Source organism: Amblyomma maculatum, chromosome 11, assembly GCF_055883805.1.
Source record: "Amblyomma maculatum isolate TAMU_Amacu chromosome 11, ASM5588380v1, whole genome shotgun sequence".
In the NCBI taxonomy this organism is placed as follows: Eukaryota; Metazoa; Arthropoda; class Arachnida; order Ixodida; family Ixodidae; genus Amblyomma; species Amblyomma maculatum.
This window is the reverse complement of record NC_139354.1, coordinates 115188052-115205905: the sequence shown is the minus strand read 5'-3', so window position 1 is coordinate 115205905 and position 17854 is coordinate 115188052. Positions and strand designations below refer to the sequence as shown.

At 42.1% G+C, this 17854-nt stretch overlaps 1 non-coding gene across 1 annotated transcript; it reads right to left on the bottom strand.

The window, feature by feature from the left end:
• Window positions 1-13951: 13951 nt before the first annotated feature.
• Window positions 13952-14043, bottom strand: TRNAY-GUA (transfer RNA tyrosine (anticodon GUA)). Its single transcript is given in 2 exon segments — window positions 13952-13987; window positions 14007-14043. It is a non-coding gene; the product is annotated as a tRNA-Tyr (tRNA).
• Between the last annotated feature and the right edge of the window lie 3811 nt (window positions 14044-17854).

Genomic DNA, 17854 nt, shown 5'->3' with positions numbered 1-17854 from the left:
ACTTGAAAACGCTGAGTAGTTTGCAAGAAGTGGTATTCTATATGCATGATAGGTGCTCTGAAACATCGAAAGCTGTCTGATGAAGAGTTCACAGCGCGCGGGAGTTTAGTTTTTAAAGAATGCGTATAACAAAGAGTACACTAAGGCAAGGAATTTCCTTCTCTTCTAATTACCTTCACCCATGAAATGTTTTGGTAGCTGGAACTAATGTTGGTCATTATTTCTGGAATATCCTTTGTACACTAAATATGTCTTCAGCTGAAGGGGCCACAGAATATGACATTTTTATAAATAAGCTATTATTTGAAGAAAGTCTCAGCGATATACGAGTGTGTATGAATCTTAAATGATGAATGTGCGGGAGAGTATGAATGTATGGCGGCTACGTGACTGTGGTCGAAAACGCAGAATCCGCCAGCGAGACGCTTACGACACAAAGAGAGAGCGAAAAGCGACAGCATTTCTCGTTCGGGCGCCCTTGATTGTAGTGTAGATTCTTTGCGCAACTCTCACCGCCCAGACAGGTGCTTTGCTCTTCCTGTTTCCCGTCCGGGGTGTAGCTCAGATGGTAGAGCGCCCGCTTAGCATGCGAGAGGTACTGGGATCGATACCCAGCACCTCCATATCTTTTGTGCCGTACGGCTATTTTTATGTATACTATTGTCTTCTAAAAGTAACTTTCTTGTGAAAAACAAAAAACAAAACCGTGTAACGGTTCTTATGGTACAACACGGTGTAAGTGGGAGCTTTTGCTGCACGGTAAGAGTTCACTCTGTATGTGTGGTGGGAACTCAAATCAATTATTCCTTATGTGCATCCAGGCCCCTAGAACTTTCATGAATTATAAAATTTTAAACAAAACTATCAATCCCAAGTTGTCTTATTCGAAAACACTGGTTTAAGAGTCCCCAGGATTGTAAACTAAGGCTGCCTGGTTTTCACGACCGCATAATGCAACCGTTTTTAAAGAAAACACGTTAGAGCAGTAGACAGTGATGAACTATTCAGAGTTTAAGAATGCACATTTATTCACACAGTACGAATAACAAATCAGAACAGAGCGAAATAGAAACTAGGATAAAGCGGTGAAGAAAATCTATAATGTTTTTTCTTAAATTCGTGAAACATAGTTAAAATTGAGCATTATAGTCAATACTTTTCCACAGGTTATTTGTAATAGATTGTAGTGTTTGCCGGCCGTAAACTTCTTGGTGTGTGTTTAGTGACGAAAAGATGCAGTTGGTAATTCATTACGGCTTACAAGTAATCTTAAAAAGGAAGGAAGTAATATTATGCTACCATGTCGTATATATTGAAGGAATTGAATGCAACATTATTTGATCCATGTTGCCTTTCTGAATATTAGGGTCAAATGTAATGAATACTCGCACACGCAAATAGATCCAGCGGAAAGCACGTGGATCGAATCCATATTGTGCAATGAAAGTTAGGCATTTTGAAAGTGCATGAAGCCTTAATGATGTATTTATTGACTGAGCGGACGAGAAAACAAAATCTAGATTGCTGCCTTTCACACTTCCTAAGACTTTTCTGATAAGCGCGTGCTGACTTCGTTTGCTGTCGTAAATTACATTCGAATGATTAAAATCATTGATTTTTCCGAGTATAAGGCCATAAAAATGTTCTCGTAAGAGTTAGTAAGTCTCTATCATCAGCATTTAATATTTATGTTTACTTTGCGTCTTCATGTTTACTGTGTTAAGGCTAATACTCGCCTATTGTAATACACTGAACCGCTTTGTTTCTCTCTTTTATAAATCCGCTACAACAAATGGTCAATAATTGTAGTACCATGCTAAGTCACTCTCCTTGGCGAGTCAACAAGTCACTTGTAACCTGATCTTCTATAGCGAGAAATATACTTATGAGAGAGTTGGCGTTTCTCCGAAAAGTTAATATCAAATGCCCCTATAACTTTTACAGATGCACGTTCATCGCACGTGTTATGCATAGCGGAGCGGCCTTGCATTTCGGTATGTTCTTGTTTGAGAGACCTAAATACACTTATTAGTGTCCCTTTTAGTGGTAATGTCATCAGGACAGCAATGCGGGATCGTGGACTGCACAAACAATCAACGAAATCGCCAAATGATTGCCGACAGCGCATGCGGGAAGCAGCGAATGTGGCGGTAATATGTTTCTGCTTCACCGCTTTGCAGTCTATCCTGATTTGATTCGCCTATGAACGTTGTGTGTAAGCCATACAGACTAAGTTCCAATGAAGGATTCCCGAATATGATGCCCATTTTGCTTCCTCCACCGTAGTATACATGTACGCCGGGCAGGCCGTTCCTCCCGCAAGCCCTCTGCGCCAACGATACGGTGGATCTCTTCTGCAGCGCAAGAAGAGCATGATAAAATCTGTTCTTCACTTAAACAATAGGCCGACAACAAAACAAAAATCTTTCTTGCGGATTTGTGACCCACACCATGTTACCGATAATTGCAATACAAACCAGTTTCGCAACACATTGCCGCTGGTGCGGCGCACGGTTCATCGTCTCCAGGCTGGCTCCGCTGCTCCTTAATAAAATATGCACTGTGGCTTTAGAAACTCCAGTGACTTTATACATTAGACTCATTTGTATGTCTCATGACTTTCTTGTGAGCTTTCCTTATGCATTCCTAATGGCATTCAAAACCATATTGGCCACCGCGAGTCTAGTGTGTTCCTAATGCATGCTTTTCTGATGGCAGGCTAATGTGTGCTTGGTGTCATGACGGAGCTGATGCAATTGGTTCCTTGATGCTCACCAGTTGCCATCATGATGTCCTGTACGGCTATTTTGCTCCCTGTAAACACTGCCAGTGCAGCAGGACGTTTAACTGTTTTGGTTGTGTTAAGTGGCTACCGATGTTTTGGTCGTGCAAACAAACACGCAAATATAGATACCCATATGTTGTTCGCAAATGTATAATAAATACTTCAAAACAAGAGCTGGCTGGCAGAGATGGGGGCCCACACATATTATGTACCCTCTATTTAATTTCACGGCTTAACATCGACGACAGGCTGTTATTCAGCTGTATCATTGTTGCCGTCGGGAATCGGCTGCAGGTGTTGCCTGCAAGAAAGAAAAAAAGTTTGCCACTTGGGCTGTAGCAAAAAGAAATTTATGCCGCATCGATTCAATTCACCAACCTCATCATATTATTATAGATCTCTGCACAAAGCAGTGAACACTATGAAAGGGTTGAGAGGTTTGTAAAACTGATTCAGTAATCAAAACTGCACTCATGCAAAGATGACTTCAACAGTACCAAACTTCACAAGTACTCTATACCAGCAACACACTGCTAAAGAGAGGTAATATACATGAATACACAGTCGCTACACATTACCGCAAAAAGAAGCAAATGCACTAAACGATGCATACTAAAAAATTCATTTAATGAAAAACACATTCAATGCATCCATTTATTGTTTGCACTGCAGACCTAGCTTTGAGAACAAGCACGACTCAACTAGTGGAGGTATATATGCCTGCAGGAGTCGCAACCCTATTCCAAAATCCAATGCCACTGGGTCCCAGTGCCCCAGCGCCATACCTGATTATGGGCCCAGTATGACGCAGAAGACTGGGCGCACTGGGATGCGGCATACTGGCACGATCCGCACTGGCGGCACTGGTCGCCCGGAGAAAAAAGGCCTAGGATAAAAATGAAAAGCTAAAAATTAACGAAGCACGTCAAGTACTATAAAAGAAACTTAAAAAGTAAAAAACAAAGAAAAAGAGCGGCACCTAGCGCGTTTCGAACTCGGCACCTTTTAATCTAGCTCGCTAACAACTCGGCCACGCCGAGAACTGGAAACCTTTGAAACATATATGCATTTGTTGTCATGACAGCATTTATAAGGTCGAGACTTCATGTTTTGCAGTCTACATTCCATTGCTGCTGCTCGAACAATTACAACGTCTTGACCATTGGAGCTTGGTGCCTGCTCTCACGACTGGCAACTAATGTTCTGGATGCCTATGCGCTATATTTTGTGCACTGGAATCATTTTAACATGTGGAGTTTGACATCACTGGCAAATTTACCAGCACCGACTCTTCGGTGGTGCTCTGCTACCGTCGGCGTAATTTTCAGTGAACACGGAGCTGTGGCACAAACCTTCAAAGAAAAAAGTGCGACCAAGCTGTTAGAATGTTGGCCCCTGAGGGATGCTAACTGGTCGACGCCGCGGGCCGCACCGGTTATACTGGTTAGGAACATTGCGGCCCCAGCACACATAAAGAGCTTCTCCCAGTACATCGCGGATGCCAGCGACACACCCAGCGTCCAAAAGCTAATCCCAGCATTTTTCTCCCATCGTACCAGTGCAACCAGTGTCTTCCCGTCACTGCTCCAGTGATTATTGCAGACCTCCATTGTGCCCAGCAGATCCATTGCAAAACCAGAGCGAAAATCTTACTGGTTCCGTACTGGAAGACGCTGGGAGACGCTGGTTCTTGCAATAAGGAACGAATACATTAACCAATGTATTACATGTCCGGCGCAGAGCTCCGGAAAAAGAAGTAAAAGTCGGGAATGACACAGGTGCCCCAGGCCCCCAAATGCATACCTAGCACAGCGTTGAGCCGCACAGGGTCCAACGGGTTTTTCTGTGTGCCATCTTTATCAGCGTTGCTGCCCTTCCTATACAGAGACTTACCTTTCATTTCTTCCTCGGTAAACACCTGCCTCAGCAGGCTTCTGGCAAACTTTTTGGGAAGCCCTTGGCTGTGCACAACTAAGCGGTCTATAGTAGACTTTTCTACTTTGATTCCATCCCAGTGGGAAAAAACTACAGAAAATCTTCTGATGTTACAACAGAATTTCTGTGCCGTTTTTGACGGGAAACCTGTTGTGACAACAGAACATTCTGTAGTAACAACAGACATTTCTGTACTTACAACAGAAAAGTGCTACAGAACTACAGACAACAGAAATATACTACAGAAAAGTACTACAGAGCTACAGGAAAATCTGATGGTTACGACAGAACTACAGGATATTTTGTCGTATTTTTGACACAGTTCTGTAGTTTTTTTCGACTGGGATTCCCAATGTCAACCTGCATAAACTAAGAAACAACCACAAAAATGCCATACAGACACATCTGCTATTAATAGGCGAGAAATGCTCAGTACCCTTAAGGGTTTAATCTGGCTTGTAATTCGTTGAACATCAATACGTTTTCATCTGAAGGACTCCACCTGTGGCACACAGTGACAGCACAGGGACTTGTGAAATGTGGTCATAGGCTAGAAATGATAACACTGCAAAGGTATGAGTAGAACCACTTCCACTCTCCGAGGCTCTGCTTAAAGCAAGGAAACACATCAAGGTGATATTGACCAGCCACGATATTTCATAGGTGTGAAAGCAAAGCACTGACAAGAAAAGTAAAAATTTGCTTATCTAAACAGCATACAGACAGGAGGCAATTTACCTTTGGCTGTCAAATATGTGCCTGGACTCATGCTCAATAAAAAACTCAACTTCCAGACACATTTTCATTCACAATTACTGGCCTGCTTCTAGAATCTGTCATAAACATAGGTTTTGCCATTTTTTTTAAACCTGGTGTGCAGCCACTGGTAAAGAGAGGTCAACATTGAGTGCTTCTTAAGCTATGTCTTATTTTCTATATGTAACATCCACTGCAACTCAACAAAAAGGTGTAGCATACAGGAGACCTATACCTGTTCACCACCATGCACACATAAATAAAATTAAATGCACATAAACAACGCTGCATAAAATTAAAGAGCACTGAAGAATCTGCATTGGAGTGATGCGAAAGCACGGATGCTGCTGTTAGTTACTTCTAGTTGCTTCTAGTTACTTTATTAACTTCTTGTTTACCCATTTTAGTCTTTGGTACTTTCAAAATACACGACAATTCCTTCCTATGCCCTTCTTCGCCTCTACTTCCGGTTGCGTGACGTCACATCCTCTACCTCACAATAATTCAATTCTTGTTCAGCCATTTTAGTCTTTGGTACTTCCAAATTGCACGCCAATCCCTTCCTGATTTCTTTTTGGGCTCTACTTTAGGTTGCGTGACGTCATATCCTTGACGTGACATTAATTCATGGCTCGTTTACCCATTTTAATCTTCGTTACTTTCAAATTGTGCGCCAATCCCTTCCTATGCCTTTTTTCGGCTTTACTTCCGGTTGTGTGACGTCACGTCCTTAACGTCACCCAAATGACTGCCTTAACTATACGCCAATCCCTTCCTGTGCCCTATATTGGCTCGACTTCAGGTTGCGTGACGTCACATCTTTGATGTCACCTTAACTGACTGATATAATTAACTATTGCAGTATTTGATACATTCAAATGTGGCATCAAGCTACTGGCTAATGAGACCGTTTTCGCCTTAACTTTTACATTTTTGCCTCTATATATTTACATAATTAACTTATTAGCCTGATTATTTTTTCGGACACAACAGTACGTCACCCTCTATCGATTGACACTGCTCATTAACCTCTACCACTTCTCAATCACTCACAACTGCTGCGGACACGATTTTGCGGACGCGGTCAGAAATCTGAACTAAGCCAAGTAATGCTCCCGCATTAATAAATGTACATGTGTGCTTGTGCACATATGCACATGCCATGGCAGGAGAGGGGCAAGGTGCGGCCAGTGAGCATGCATAGGAGGAATCCAGTAATCCAGTACATGTCTCCGCTATGCTATAAGTCTCTAATGCAATCTCGAGAACATGGAACACCAGTCTTGCGGATTGCACTTCATGCCAGTCATCATTTCTACTATCATGACTGCCATAAACACTCAAGTTACAATGAAGCACTATATTTCTCACAGGCACTGCAGCTCTAAGAAGTATGCACTCTTGCAATGCCTCCTTTAGGCAATGTCTGCAGTAGGAGTTTGAGTTACTGTGAGTAACCCTTCCCCCATCCTCTCCCACAAAACTGGCTTGCAGCTTAGCACTCCTCACTATCACGATGCCATAATACCCTTTAACAGACATTTTTCAAGGATATGCGCATTTCCTATTAAAACTGGTATTCCAACAGTTAAAGAAGACTATCTGCAGTAATAACATTTATTAACAAAAATCGTTAAAGATAAAAGTTCAATGGGTAATCGACTAGCGCCCCCACAGAGTACCTGATAGATAGGGAAAACAATTTTAGTACCGTGTAAACAGGCTCAATCCTACAGGCATTGATTCAAGCTAAAGCAGCAGCCATTTTGGCAAACATGGGGCACACACAGAAACACCAAGTGTAGCTCGCGACTCTACGGTCCTAATTATACTGTTACAGGTTACTACAGCTGACTGTAACTGGCTGAGACATCTGTTTAGTCCTGAAATCAGAATGACTGGCAGATTGGATTACATGGCTTGGGGACATCTGAAGCAGCTAAACCGAACTGTAGTGAACCAAGGTCTTTAAAGGCTGTCACATTACTGTGTAGTGTTCTTTCTCTCTTTTTACTTTTTCTGCGGCTTTGACGAGCATGTGCCCCGAGTCTAAAGGGATCCGAACCTCTCACTTTGATAACTAAAACTCATTAACTAAAGTTACATTTTCAGCGTCTTTTCCTTTTTCTTTCCAAGACGCCTCCTGAATATGCAGTACATTACTGGCTTGCTAACAATGACCTAATAATCATTTTACACACCAATTTTCAAGCCTCCCAAGTTGCTTACGAACACACTGCACTATCTGCCTCTCAAAAAATTGCACACAGGAGAATTGAGAGCAAAACATTAACTCAGTTCGCCACCGTGAACATAATGCAGCCGCGACAACTAGGACCCTAATGTGCAGTTGGAAATTTATCGGCAAAGATACGACACTGTGAGGCAGTTGCATGTTAAGCCTACGTTTATTAAGATATTAGTGACACTGTAGACTAAAGCACCTTTGAATTCTTACCACACACGTGTCCATAAAAATATTTATTTGCGCCACCTTTAACGCATCGAAGTGAAGAATGCGATGCCTGATGAGAAAATTGGGCGAGTAAAACTGCTTTTTTAAAAAACCACTGCAAGCACTCTGTGAATGCTTACCTGCACAATCAAGCTTCGCCGTCTTAGAGTTACCTTCAGAGTGCATCTTAATATTCATCACAACGTTTCTCCCTGACTAGGTTACGCAATTTTCGACCGTTGCTTCCATTGTAATTGAGCTTGCCGTAGGGAGTCTCTGGCATCTTTTGTGACTCCTCGCTCTTGCGAAATGGTGCATGAGAACGAGTTACAGCATTGATAAAGCCTGCTTTTGTTGTGATTTTTTAAATGTATTTTAACGCTCGTTGAGCGAGAAGGGGAGAAAATTGGAAATTTTCTCACTCCTTCCGTCGGCGCCGTGGCTTAGTTGGTTAAAGCGCCTGGCTAGTAAACAGGAGGTCGTGAGTTCGAATCTAGCCGGTGACTGATTGCATTTTTGCTTTCCTTGCACCTTGCGGCTCGTTTTTGCGCTTCAGTATCTGGCTGGCCGTAACAAAACAAGAGTGCTTATGACTGCTGTATTACCGACTACACGGATGATGTAGAGGTCATCCGTTTAGAGTTTTTTACACATTTCGTGGCATTCAATATGGCAATAGATTTCACTGCTTTATTCTTGTATTCTAATTATAACCGGTATTCTGTACTCTAATTATAACTGCATGTCAGAGTCATTAGAAATTACGCAATATCCATATCTGTGGCTTTTCGGCAACGCAGCACATGCTGTCTTTTTGCCGATAACGTCTCTATACATTTGTCACTTCCAGTGCTGCTGAAGTAGCATAATGAGGAAAAGGCTTGAAACACTTATTTTTTTTTGAGTAAATAGGTTTCGTCGAAAATGTGTGAGTAATGTTAGAGTGGTGCTCAAAAGCATGATTGTACAGCCTTCACCACTTCTGAGTGAGCGATGTATTTTTTCCGTTGTACGCCTGCAATGTCAGGATGGCAAGCATAGAGATATGCCAGATCACTCAACAAAAAATAAAATGCTCCGTCTAGCGGGATTCAAACCAGTGACCTATTGATGTCCGCAGACTGGGAACCTCTACTGTCCACCGCTCTACTAACTGAGCTATCGACTTTTTTTATTGCCTAATTTACCATCAAATTTTACACATAAAGAACGTTACACCACACACACACGCACACACTCACACACGCGCACACACACACACACACACACACACACACACACACACACACACACACACACACACACACACACACACACACACACACACACACACACACACACACACACACACACACACACACACACACACACACACACACACACACACACACACACACACACACACACACACACACACACACACACACACACACACACACACACACACACACACACACACACACACACACACACACACACACACACACACACACACACACACACACACACACACACACACACACACACACACACACACACACACACACACACACACAGAATATTACGCGACAAATACACAACATTCACACAAATACACACAACACATTCTCCTTTCTCTTTATAAATTAAATTCATTTTACTCTGCCACCTGTTATCCGGAATTTGCTTATTCGTTATGACTGTATCCAGAGCTTTTAACAACGTTTCCTTACTTTTTGGACGAAGTTCATTAATCAGCTTTATCGAAATTCCATCTATTCCTGCAGATGTGTTTTTAAGAATATTTTTTTTCTGCCTTTTTCCAGTTTAGATAAGTCAGTTCTAAGCTGCTTTGTATTCTGCTACCTTGTGTTGCTTCCTGATTTGTGGAGATTACCCTATCGTCGCTCTTAAATGACTCGGCTATAACTGATGTAATGTAGTTTACTGCGTTGTCTCCCTTTAAACAATTTTCCTCGTTATCTTGAATCCGATCCTGCTTTCTTTGATTCTTCTTCCCTAGACAGCTTATATGGTTCCAGAATATTTCTTGCTCCGCCTCTAGAGGTGTCGTGTATGTCAGCCATCCAGCGATCGGTGGACCGCCTTATTTTACTTTGGACGAGGGCCTCTACCTCAAGTTTCTTTTGTCTATATGATTCCCAGTTTTGGTCGATTTCCTCCTGAGATACCTATTCTTTCTTTGCCACTCGGTGTTCCCTTGAAACAGCCCGTTGTTATTCAATAGCTTCCCTGATTTCCTTATTCCACCAGCTCCGTGGCTTCCTTTTTCCATTCCAGCAGTTTGCTACTTTAACCTCCTTAATTTTCCTCCTTATGAGTAGTTCTACCTGTTCATAATCCCAGTCTTCCTTGGGGCTTTTCTCTATTGCTTCCTCTATGTCTGCTGCTATCTGCGCTATTTGATCGTTGTTTAATTTTGCGTTTACTTTTTGTCTAAGTTTCAGTTCTGTTTTCATCAAGGGCCCCATCTGCAGACTAATGCATTTATGATCAATTCCCAGTCTACACTCCCCTTCTTAGTATATTTTCATTTTTGTGATCTTGCTATAAATTTCCTGCGACATTGGACAGTAGTAAATGGTCGCCTGTCTGTTGCGGAATTCCCACGTGATTTGGCCTTCACCATTTTGTTTCTCTATTTACTATAACTAGATCATGTCGCTCACAGAAATCTAGGATTAGCATTAGAGTGTTCACCAGCGCCACCCTCAGCCAAAGCGGTGGACGTGGAACGTCCTGTGTTACCACCAGCGTCACGTAGAAGGTGATCAAAACCGAGGGAGAAAGCTGTGCTAGAACCCTCTTACGCTACCTATGGCTTCAAGACTGCCAGAACCGAGATCCCCGTAATCTACAAGCAGATAAATGAAGGGAAAAGGAGGGTGCTCGTTATAATACATGAATGAAAGAAGACAATAGTCGGCGAGGGCAAGGAAAGCATTGGGGATTGTACTTTGCAGTTTTTTTTTAATGTTTACTTCGGTAATCACATAAATCGGTAATGTAATCTGATTAGAGCAAAGATAATTAAACAACAAATAGCAGGAAAACCAACGTGCCGATGGTGGGAACCGAACCCATGACCTCGGCATATCGCGTCCGGTGCTCTTCCAACTGAGCTGCATCGGCCGCTGTCCCACCTGCTACTTTCTTGGGTATTAATGTTGTCTGTATATGAACCTTACGGGGGTCTCGGTTCTGGCAGTCTTGAAGCCATATAGGTAGCGTAAGAGGGTTCTAGCACAGCTTTCGCCGTCGCTCTTGATCACGCTCTACGTGTCCACCGCTATGGTTGAGGGTGGCGCTGGTGAACACTCTTAAGGTTCGTATACCGACAACATTAACACCCAAGAAAGTAGCAAGTGAGACAGCGGCCTATGTAGCTCAGTTGTAAGAGCACCGGACGCGATATTTGGAGGTCGTGGGTTCGGTTCCCACCATGGGCACGTTGTTTCTCCATGAAGAAAAAAAAACTAAGCCACGACGCCGACGAATGTAGGAAAAAAATATCTAATTATTCACCATATCCCCTTGAAACTGCGTTCAATACATTTTGAAATGCAAAGAAGAAAACGCCGATTTTGCCAATGGTGTAACTGGTTCTTATGCAACATTTCGCAAGACGAAGGAGTCACGAAAAATACCAAATGGAGATTCTCTACGGCAAGCTCGCTTACAATTGAAGGCACGCACATAGATCGACTAATATGGTCAGCAAGAAATGTAGGGATTAATTAAAGGCACGCATTGGTCGCAACATGAAAACTTCTAAACTTCAATCAAGACGCACCGCATGCACAAACCGTTTGTAGTGTTTACACAAAAGCTGTGCTGCCATGAGGCTTTGATATTGAAGCACACAATCGTTACTTTACCGGCATGAAGGATAACGCGTTTATGAACAAGTGTTTCGATAGGACTCAAGAGTATTTCAGCATTATGAGTCCTTCATCTCACACTTAAATTAGGCCTCACATGCCTCTGTTTCGCAATATCGTATATTTGACTACCTCTCAAATTCGAAGTGCACTGTTGCTTCCTAGCCGCGGTTGCGGCGTTAAAAATCAGGTGAAACACATGAACACGCATGAATTGTGCGATGTTACATAAAGCTTTACGACTCCCAAATCCCAGCAGCCTAAATTATAACTGAACTCTACTGCGCCGTCACTCAAATCCATGCCTGAATCTAGAGCGGTAAACTCGACATAACAATACCCCGGAAAAACTTCAATGAACTTTTGGTTGGGGCTAGTTGGTTGATGTTTTCTCTTAATTAATAGATGAAAGCGAACACGACGATCTACGGAGAAAAGACTCGTTAGTTATCTTACGAAGGGAAGTCCATTTATTTTCGTCGTTGGTTTTGACCGCTCGCTTCCTTATTTTGTTGACAGTGCATTTGTAAACTTTACACGGGATTTTGTTATTCGCTTTGCAGCGAAACGTTAACTACCTTGTAAATAAGTTTCTCTTGTACAAGTTGAGGCTACATGTGCCTCGTTTACTCGCCTACGAGAGTGCCGGAGTACAGCGCTGCAATTATCGAACATTTGCTAACAAATATTTTTTTTTTTTTTTTTTTGAAATTTTGACGCCTTGTTATTGTCGAACCTACTGTTGAGATTCTTGTCAACGGCCTGCATTGAAAAGAAAGGTGTATTTTGGTTGGAAAGCTTTCTATTCATCTTGGAATTTTACCTTGCGACAGTTGTCATGCTATTTAACAATGCAATAAACTTCACAGCACTATTCTTGCATTTTTCACATTAGCTTGTTCCTTCTCAACTATCGCCATCCATCCGCGTGTCTGTAAGACTAAGCTCCACCTGAATAACGCGGCCTTCAAGATCACTTGGCGGTGCCATAGAGAACAGCTTGGCTGGCACGAATCGACTGCTAGGGAATACCGCAAAATAGTTCCTTTATTCATCTTTGCACTGAATCTTTGCACTCCAAGCTGTGTCAGTTAGCTGTGCTTGCAACTGTTCTGGTGAGAGGATGCAGCGTTGCTCATATGCAGTTCTAGCTAACTAGCATTCGTCCAGCGACACAATCGAAGTCAGCAATCAGTTTGTCCCAGGGTACTGCCTATTTGTGTAGAGCATTGTAGGGTTCACTGATTATAATTCGAGTAACATACTAACACAGGTGAACAGAGAGCACAGGAAGTCACTCAAAGACAACTCTGTTAATTATTTCCCAAAACAGAAGCCGAGAAAACGTATTATAAATACAGGTAAACATTACTATTTGTTTTTATTCTTGCATGAGAGAATAAAATAAACCACTGGATATGTTTTGATTGTGTTTAAAATATTTAGTGTTAGTGAATAATAATAGCGTACACGATATCCTGCGAAGAACCGTTCAAGATGTTTGTAATATTTAGGATGGAAAGTGGGTGGACAGCAGCTGCCAGGCATATTTTATTTTTGTGTAGAACTCTTTTACATCATATCAAACACAGGCGATTCAAAACTGGCTGATAGAGTAGGGCAGGAAAAGAAATCGAACTGCTTTAATTAGGACCTACAGTAAGTATTCATGTCCCGATGAAGTCAAATATTTTCGCCTAGCTGTCGTCGATACTACTCCTTCTGGTGACATATACTTTCACGTTCTACATCATGTAGGAACATCGTTGGTCAAACTACGTTCGCTGCATCTCAGAGACACAGGAAAATAGATTAATATACACACTTGTGGTTTTTACGGGCAGTTAGCACATGACACTGTTGTTGCCGCGAACGCCACTATATACTTATCTCCTCGAGCGCTGTTCAGGTAGTATGAAAAGATAAAGGCTTATTGTATTTCTTAGTTGTTTTGTTCTGGAAATGCATTTTTGTGTAAATTTACAATAAACGTTGCTTGCGTTCTCACGGCGCAAAAGGATTTTGTATTGCATAAAAAATTCCATGCTAAGCGGCATTGAAAAAGCATGTTTTATTTCGTTCAGCTTATGCAGATGTTTGAAATGAAGTATCAAGAGATTACTCGAGAAAAATAAAGACTCCGTCGAGCCGGACTCGAACCAGCGACCTATGGATGTCCGCAGTGAGAGAACCTCTACAGTCCACCGCTCTACCAACTGAGCTATCGACGGGACGCTCACCTCAAGCCGAGTGGCCTCTGGCGATGTGGTCTGAATGACTACGTTAACTAATGCCGAGCGCTTCTCCTGTGCACCGCTGGTAACGAGTTCAACCGCACCATGACGTGGGCTTTCTGTCGAAGGTAAAGAATTTTGGGGTGCGTGGGATCATTTCGTAATTGATGAGTCTGTCTGCCGCTCATTTCCGGTCTTCTCGACAGCTTCAATGTGCACAACTTTTACATTGGTAAACATGCATATTGAACTTCGCGCCCAAATGGATTCTTCGCATGTGTACAAAATTCAGCGGGTGAATAAAGAGGCAAACCTATAAAAAATGGTTCCACCACGAGCCAATGTTTCTCCCAAGAAGTACACATTGTTTGCAAGCAGGAGACTATGTAATCTATCGCTCACAGTCTTGAAGCACTGGAAGTTCACTGCGAAGACTGTAGCTTCGTTGTAGAATGCTACATGTGCCTCGCTAGTCCCTTAACCTGTCTAAGACTTATGGCACGTGATAAGTCCTCGTTAAGCGTAGCAGGGCGAGGCAGAAATATGTTATTTGACTTTGCAGCAAAAGTCAGTGTGAAGTGTTGATGTTTTACGGTAGGACATGTTCAGTGTTGGGAAGACTTGAATAGAATTGTACACCGTTGTAAACAAGCTTTATAAAAGTTTGCATCAATCTGTATCATTCAGAATGCAGCCACTTGAAAAAGCTGAGTAGTTTGCAAGATGTGGTATTCTATATGCATAATAGGTGCTCTGAAACATCGAAAGCTCTCTGATGAAGAGTTCAGAGCGCGCGGGAGTTTAGGTTTTAAAGAAAGCGCATAACAAAGAGTACACTAAGGCAAGGCATTTCCTTCTCTTCTAATTACCTTCACCCATGAAATGTTTTGGTAGCTGGAACTAATGTTGGTCATTATTTCCTAAATATCCTTTGTACACTAAATATGTCTTCAGCTGAAGGGGCCACACAATATGACATTTTTATAAATAAGCTATTATTTGAAGAAAGTCTCAGCGATATACGAGTGTGTATGAACCTTAAATGATGAAAGTGCGGGAGAGTATGAATGTATGGCGGCTACGTGACTGTGGTCGAAAACGCAGAATCCGCCAGCGAGACGCTTACGACACAAAGAGAGAGCGAAAAGTGACTGCATTTCTCGTTCGGGCGCCCTTGATTGTGGTGGAGATTCTCTGCGCAACTCTCACCGCCCAGGCAGGTGCTTTGCTCTTGCTCTTGCCCGTCGGGGGTGCAGCTCGCGAGAAGTACCGGGATCGATACCCAGCACCTCCATATCTTTTGTGCCGTACGGCTATTTTTATGTATACTATTGTCTTCTAAAAGTAACTTTCTTGTGAAAAACAAAAAACAAAACCGTGTTACGGTTCTTATGGTACAACACGGTGTAAGTGGGAGCTTTTGCTGCACGGTAAGAGTTCACTCTGTATGTGTGGTGGGAACTCAAATCAATTATTCCTTATGTGCATCCAGGCCCCTAGAACTTTCATGAATTATATAATTTTAAACAAAACTATCAATCCCAACTTGTTTTATTCGAAAACACTGGTTTAAGAGTCCCCAGGATTGTATACTAAGGCAGCCTGGTTTTCACGACCGCATAATGCAACCGTTTTTAAAGAAAACACGTTACAGCAGTAGACAGTGATGAACTATGCAGAGTTTAAGAATGCACATTCATTCACACAGCACAAATAACAAATCAGAACAGAGCGAAATAGAAACTAGGATAAAGCGGTGAGGAAAATCTATAATGTTTTTTCTTAAATTCGTGAAACATAGTTAAAATTGAGCATTATAGTCAATACTTTTCCACAGGTTATTTGTAATAGAATGTAGTGTTTGGCGGCCGTAAACTTCTTGGTGTGTGTTTAGTGACGAAAAGATGCAGTTGGTAATTTATTACGGCTTACAAGTAATCTTAAAAAGGAAGGAAGTAATATTATGCTACCATGTCGTATATATTGAAGGAATTGAATGCAACATTATTTGATCCATGTTGCCTTTCTGAATATTAGGGTCAAATGTAATGAATACTCGCACACGCAAATAGATCCAGCGGAAAGCACGTGGATCGAATACATATTGTGCAATGAAAGTTAGTCATTTTGAAAGTGCATGAAGCCTTAATGATGTATTTATTGACTGAGTGGACGAGAAAACAAAATCTAGATTGCTGCCTTTCACAATTCCTAAGCCTTTTCTGATAAGCGCGTGCTGACTTCGTTTGCTGTCGTAAATTACATTCGAATGATTAAAATCATTGAATTTTCCGAGTATAAGGCCATAAAAATGTTCTCATAAGAGTTAGTGGCTCTATATTCAGCATTTATTATTTATGTTTACTTTGCGTCTTCATGTTTACTGTGTTAAGACTCGCCTATTGTAATACACTGACCCGCTTTGTTTCTCTCTTTTATAAATCCGCTACAACAAATGGTCAATAATTGTAGTACTATGCTAAGTCACTTTCCTTGGCGAGTCAACAAGTCACTTTAACCTGAACTTGTATAGCGAGAAATATACTTATGAGAGAGTTGGCGTTTCTCCGAAAAGTTATTATCAAAAGCCCCTATAACTTTTACAGATGCACGTTCATCGCACGTTTTATGCATAGCAAAGCGGCCTTGCATCTCGGTATATTCCTGTTTGAGAGGCCTAAATACATTTATTAGCGTCCATTTTAGTGGTAATGTCATCGGGACAGCAATGCGTGATCCTGGACTGCACAAACAATCAACGAAATCGCAAAATGATTGCCGACAGAGTATGCGGGAAGCAGCGAATGTGGCGGTAATATGTTTCTGCTTCACCGCTTTGCAGTCTATCCTGATTTGGTTCGCCTATGAACGTTGTGTGTAAGCCATACGACTAGGTTCCAATTAAGGACTCCGGAATATGATGCTCATTTTACTTCCTCCACCGTAGTAAACACGTACGCCGGGCAGGCCGTGCCTCCCGCAAGCCCTCTGCGCCAACGATACGGTGGATCTCTTCTGCAGCGCAAGAAGAGCATGCTAAAATCTGTTCTTCACTTAAACAATAAGCCGAAAGCAAAACAAAAATCCTTTTTGCGGATTTGTGACCCATACCGTGTTATTGATAATTGCAATACAAACAAGTTTCGCAACACATTGCCGCTGGTGCGTCGCACGGCTCATCGTCTGCAGGCTGGCTCCGCTGCTCCTTAATAAAATATGCACTGTGGCTTTAGAAACTCCAGTGACTTTATACATGAGACTCATTTGTATGTCTCATGACTTTCTTGTGAGCTTTCCTTATTCATTCCTAATGGCATTCAAAACCATATTGGCCACCGCGAGTCTAGTGTGTTCCTAATGCATACTTTTCTGATGGCAGGCTAAAGTGTGCTTGGTGTCATGGCGGAGCTTATGCAATTGGATCCTTGATGCTCACCAGTTGCCATCATGATGTCTTGTACGGCTATTTTGCTCCCTGTAAACACTGCCAGTGCAGCAGGACGTTTAACTGTTTGGGTTGTGTAAAGTGGCTACCGATGTTTTGGTCGTGCAAACACGCAAATATAAATACACATATGTTGTTCGGAAATGTATAATAAATACTTCAAAACAATAGCTGGCTGGCAGAGATGGGGGCCCACACATAGTATGTACCCTCTATTTATTTCACGGCTTAACATCGACGATAGGCTGTTATTCAGCTGTATCATTGTTGCTGTCGGAAATCGGCTGCAGGTTTTGCCCGCAAGAAAGAAAAAAAGTTTGCCACTTGGGCTGTCGCAAAAAACATTCATGCCGCATCGATTCA